The sequence below is a fragment of the Zingiber officinale genome, chromosome 8B (assembly GCF_018446385.1).
Source record: "Zingiber officinale cultivar Zhangliang chromosome 8B, Zo_v1.1, whole genome shotgun sequence".
In the NCBI taxonomy this organism is placed as follows: Eukaryota; Viridiplantae; Streptophyta; class Magnoliopsida; order Zingiberales; family Zingiberaceae; genus Zingiber; species Zingiber officinale.
Genome location: NC_056001.1, coordinates 90,854,074 through 90,859,810, shown reverse-complemented (window position 1 = coordinate 90,859,810; position 5,737 = coordinate 90,854,074). Strand labels below are relative to the sequence as shown.

At 36.4% G+C, this 5,737-nt stretch overlaps 1 long non-coding RNA gene across 1 annotated transcript; it reads left to right on the top strand.

The window, feature by feature from the left end:
* Positions 1-1,470: 1,470 nt before the first annotated feature.
* On the top strand, positions 1,471-3,788 carry LOC122017860. Its single transcript, XR_006121478.1, has 2 exons — positions 1,471-1,766; positions 3,542-3,788. It is a non-coding gene; the product is annotated as an uncharacterized LOC122017860 (long non-coding RNA).
* Positions 3,789-5,737: the final 1,949 nt, after the last annotated feature.

The window sequence follows — 5,737 nt, the reverse complement described above, 5'->3', positions numbered from 1 at the left end:
TTTAGATTGATATGGGTTGTGTATAAAGTTTGTTGTGCTAGTGATCAGATATAGGTGCTGAATGCATAAGTTTAGAGATGTTCTCTTGGACCACGTTAGTATGGGTGTATCTTCAGAGAGTAACCTAGATTTGTTTTGCAGGTGTATAGGTTCATTGAACATTAAACTTTAGATCCTAGAGTAACTTGATGTGTAGTGTTATGGAATTTCAAATAGGAATTTGGAGGCTGCCTCATTTAGTTAAAGGGTGTTGGCTTTGGGGATTTTGTTGGATTCTGTGAAGTTTATATAACCTATGGAGCAGGATGTTTAGGTTTCTTAGTTTGTAAAAGCAATGCATGCTTTAATGAATTAGACTCATGATATGTTGAAATGGACAACAGGTAGTAAGTGTTCCATTTTATATAGCAATGTGTTCTATTGGTTTCTATTAGGATTTAATTTCCAGGATGTTTAGGTTTCTTAGTTTGTAAAAGCAATGCATGCTTTAATGAATTAGACTCATGATATGTTGAAATGGGCAATAGGTAGTAAGTGTTCCATTTTATATAGCAATGTGTTCTATTGGTTTCTATTAGGATTTAATTTCCAGATCTGAATCTTTGTGGAGTATGTTCATAAGTTCTGTTTCCTTTCTTTAGATATAGTCTTGTACATGTTCGGATATGCATCACTACAAAATGTTAGGATGGAATCCAAGATCACCATATCATGATATCTTATCGTTAATAAATTTAGGCACATGCTTGGTTGAAGAGAATAGTTTTTATACATGCTTAAATATAATTACCTTTACAAATTGTCATGTTTGAATTAAGCTATAATATATATATCAGTATTAAATGATAGGGGATGATCATAAGGTGAAATTTGACAAACATGGCAAACTTATAGAATATTAGTATCTACCATCAACATGTTTAGAAACTTATAGTGCAGCTGCAAGAAGCTTGATATGTGATCAATTTGCTAATTAGTTCTAAACACATTCAGTGGATGAGGTAGGAGATAGGGCAGTTCTGGGCCTAAAAAAAAATATTATGACACATATTGTGAATCTAGTGGTCGATATTTGGGATAGGATACAGACGGCGCGAAGTCGCCAGAAGAGTTACGCCAACCAATAACGGGGTGATTTGGAATTTACTATGGGAGACCAAAACTAGAAATGTGTAACCGCTACCCCCAAATTATTGATAAGTCAAATTTCGAGGACGAAATTTTTATAAGGGGGGAGAATTGTAAGGTCCCACGAGTGAAATTAAGAAAAATATTGGTAGAATTTTATAAAGTCACATGAGTGTTAATTAAAAGATTAATCTATAAAATTTTCTATGAATTATAGAAATTCCTCAGAATTTTAAATAAATATGTATGACAAGTTTTAAAAGAGATATAATGGTTAAGATTAAGGGAAGCATATGATACCCAAATAAATAGGGGTTGATTAATCCTAATTACCCTAAGTTAGCCTCTAATAACCTAGGTATAAGAGTTCACCATCACAGTTCGTTCCAAAAGGGGTCGCCGATTCTTTCTCCCTCTCCACTCGCGATTTTTGGTCTATGCTCCACCAAGCTTCGAGATCCGGCCAAGCTTCACATTGCATCGGCGATTCTGCGAGGGCATGGTGATCGGACGATGAGACCTCCGACGATCTCACTAACGGTGCAGACACCACGCGAGGGCTTCCAAAAGCGGCACGGGAAGGAAAGGGAAAGGGGAAAGGCAAGTTCAATTTCTAAGTGAATCGGGAGATCTGTGAGGTATGGAATAGGAATTTGGGGAATGTCGAAGTCCAAGTAGATAAGGTTCCTTTGATTGTAAGGGCTTTGGTTTGTTCCATCTAGTGGTGTTCTTGAGTTATCACGAGGTCTCGGATTTTGGCTTTAGATTCTTGGAATGTTTCCCTCGAGGTTGTTTTTGCTTTGAAACTGTGAATTCCTGTAAGGTTTTTTTTGTCGGATGGTGGTTTAAATCGGAGCTTTACCTGGTTCTGGAATTTTATGCTGATTTCGGCGATGTTGATTCATGTTCTTCGACGCGATATGGTGTGAATCTGGGTTTAAATGAGTTTTGGAATCGACATGAGATTTCACAGGTGTTTTGCTCGATTGGTGTCGTTTGGTTTCGGAAATTGTTCTTTCTTGTCTGGTTTGGTTTCAAAATTTTTAGTTAGTGCATTCTGATCAGAAGCTCGATGTTCTTCGGAAGGTTTTTCCCCATGGTTCTGTGATGAACGATTTGTCTATGTATGGGCTCGGATTTGATTTTCTTCTGTGAGGATTTAATTGTCGAGTTTCTGTACGCCAACTGCTTGATTAAAAACCTGACAGAGTTGTTAGCTGGTGGAATGAGATTTGAATTGCGTTCCTTATGAAGTTCTAGCTTTGGATGAGATTTATGTGATGTTTTCGGCTAAGTTCGTGTCCTCTATGAAGTTTAATTTCGAAATTTTGTGTTAAGTTCTCATTGAAAAAGTTTGAATCATTGTCGGAAACCGTTTACGGGTTATGGTTGGTCTTGTTTTCTTTTGTTGTTGCTAGGCGTCGGTTCTGATCTTGAAACGAATGCACAATTCATGTTGGGTTCGGGATTTGGAAGAATAGTAAGGTTGCTTGAAACTTTCATTGACGATGTTGAGTTCTTCTTCTGTTGAACATGGCATTGGGGGGTTAGATTTATGGATCGAATGTTTTCCTGTGAATTCATTGGTTCCCGGATAGAGCATGTTTTCTATAGGGAACTAGTGGTAGAGTTCTGTTATAGCATGATAGTAATACGTTATGATTTCCCTGTTTTCTTTTATCACAATTGTTAGTATGGCCTAGATGTTTCCATATAGGAGTCCAATTGACAAATCTGAATACCTCAGAAGAGAATCCCTTAATTAGGTTTCTTTCCTTGCTGTTGATCTATATATGATAGTATGTGTCAAGCAATTATTTGGCATTCAGTTATATGTTGCAAACTGTTGATCTATCTCTGTAGGTAGTTACTTGTCATATGATAGTTAACCACTTACCAATTGTTACCATCGATTTACGTTGATATGGATAAGGAAAGGTTTGTTTTGTGAAAAGGGAATGTTTACAGACTGACGGGAATGAGCTACTAGTATACTGTTATTGGGGATACATTAAATTTTTCTATGTAGTTAATAGAATGAGTATGAACATATGTGGTGACAGTACGGGATGGGTGACCCGGGATGAGCTCCGGGGAGGGCCCATCCAAACTTGACTGATATGGTTAGTTTCGGCTATATGACTGGATGCATGTTCTCTACGAGGTACCTCTAGGTTCATGGGACTGTTGACTGGCTCTATTTGTGGTTACCGGATATGTGACATATTCACTCTATTATCTACATAGGATCACTGTTATATATTTTATCCTTTTTATTTATTTAATCGTACTAGTGTTGTGTTATGTTTCCTTTAATTGGTTCTTAATTGCTATTCTAATACTTTATGGATGTCTTGTATACATTTTGGGATTGTGCTTGTTGGGCCGTAGACTCATGATGTTTGCATTACAGGTGAGGATGACTCTCATGATATGACGGAGGGCCCTCGGACGGATTAGACGAGAAGGCGGGATGGACGCATGACATTGTTCGCTGTCTAGGAGTGTCGAGCATATTGGTTTCGTGGCAAGGGATTTTGTTTCTTTATTCATTAAGGGGGGAATGTTTTGAGAAATATTGTTCTTATTCGGTAAACCTTTGCTGATACGATCAATTTTATTGGTTGTGATAGTTTTCATGCTGGTTCTGCATTATAATCATCTGGATAATATTAATGAGAGAGTTTTTTTTTTAAAAAAAAAAACTTGAGAGGTAGTCATGGGATGTTTCAGTACCACTCAACCTTATTGTCATGTCGGATTAAGTTCACCTGTAGGGTTTATATGACAATCCTTATGAGCTCTTCAAGGGGACATCATCAACCTAGATTATTAGGAAATAGTTTCATTCTATAATCAACAACACACCATATAAATAATATCATTTCTCAACTTATTGGGTATATTGATTTAACGAACTAAATCACACCCTTTGATATATTAAAGAAATAAATATTAAGTATATGTGCTTGTTATTATATCATGATTAAGAGTACGCACTTCCATAATAACAGAAGTTTTGTTGTTTTATGTAATCAGTATAAAAAGAAAATATCTCAAATGGTCCTACTTAATACACTTATAGTGTACTAATATAATTTTATAGTCAAGATAAACTAATATCAGATTATACTACAACCACTCTAATGGTTTGTCCCATTCCATCTTGGTGTGAGTTACTATTTATAATTTATAAGGAATTGATAACATGATCTTTTGTGTGTCACCTCACACCATGTTATCTACAATATAAATTAAATGGGCAACTACACTTAGCATAAATGTAGATATTTGACCAATGTGATTCTTATTTCTAAATAAATATTTATACAAAAACTAGGCTTTTAGTACATCCTAACAATCTCCCACTTATACTAAAAGATTATGCTGCCATATATGCTGCCATACATCTGATTCTCATCCCTTCAACATGCCCATCAAAAGCTCTTGCCTTAAGGGCCTTAGTGAAAAGATCTAGGTTATCTGCTGATACAATCTAGGCGATAACAACTTCTCCTCATTATACGATGTCTCGTATTGGGTGGTACTTGCGTTCTATATGTTTGCTTGCCTTCTAGGCTCGTGGTTCCTTCAAGTTTGCTATTGTACCATTTATTATTACAATAACCTATAATAATTTTGGGCAAACCAAGAATCACATATAAGCCCATCATGAAGTTACTGAGTTATACAGCTTCTATGGTTGCCTCAAAAATTGCCACATACTCAGCTTCCATAGTGGAGTCTGAAAAGCATTTCTGCTTAACACTCCTCCATTGTTATGGCTTCACTTCCTAAAGTAAACACAAAACCCCGAGGTTGACTTACTATTTTCCCTATCTGATTGGAAATCCGAATCCGTGTAACCCACAGGGAGCAAGTTATCTGCTTGGTAAACCATATAATCTCTAGTCCTTCTCAGGTACTTTAATATATGCTTTACGGTAGTCCAATGTCCTTGTCTTGGGTTACTCTGCTAATCATGCCCACGACAAAATAGATATTCGGTCTCGTGCATAGTATTGCATATATTAGGCTTCCTACAGCCGAAGCATAAGAAACCACCTTCATCTCCTCTATCTCCTTTAATGTCTGAGGAGACATTTCTTTAGATAAGGGTACTCCATGCCGAAAAGGTAGAAAACCTTTCTTGGAGTTTTGCATGCTAAAACGAGCTAGGATAGTATCGATATATGAAGCTTGGGATAAACACAACATTCTTTTCTTTAATCCCAAGAATATGTCTGCATTCTCCCAAGTCCTTCATATCGAATTACTTGGACAACCATACCCTTACTTCTGATAACATTTTGATATTGTTGTCAACTAACAAAATGTCATCTACGTATAGTACAAGAAATACCACTATATTTCTGTTACACTTCTTGTATACACAAGACTCATCCGGACACTAAATAAATCCATAAGACTGGATTACTTTATTAAACCGGATGTTCTAAGATCTTGAAGCTTGTTTCAGTCCATAAATAGACCGATTGAGCTTACATACAAGATGCTCTTTGCCCTTTGCAATAAACCCCTCTAGTTGTTTCATATGGATGTTTTCTTCCAGACTTCCAGAAAGTTGTCTTGACATCCATTTGCCAAA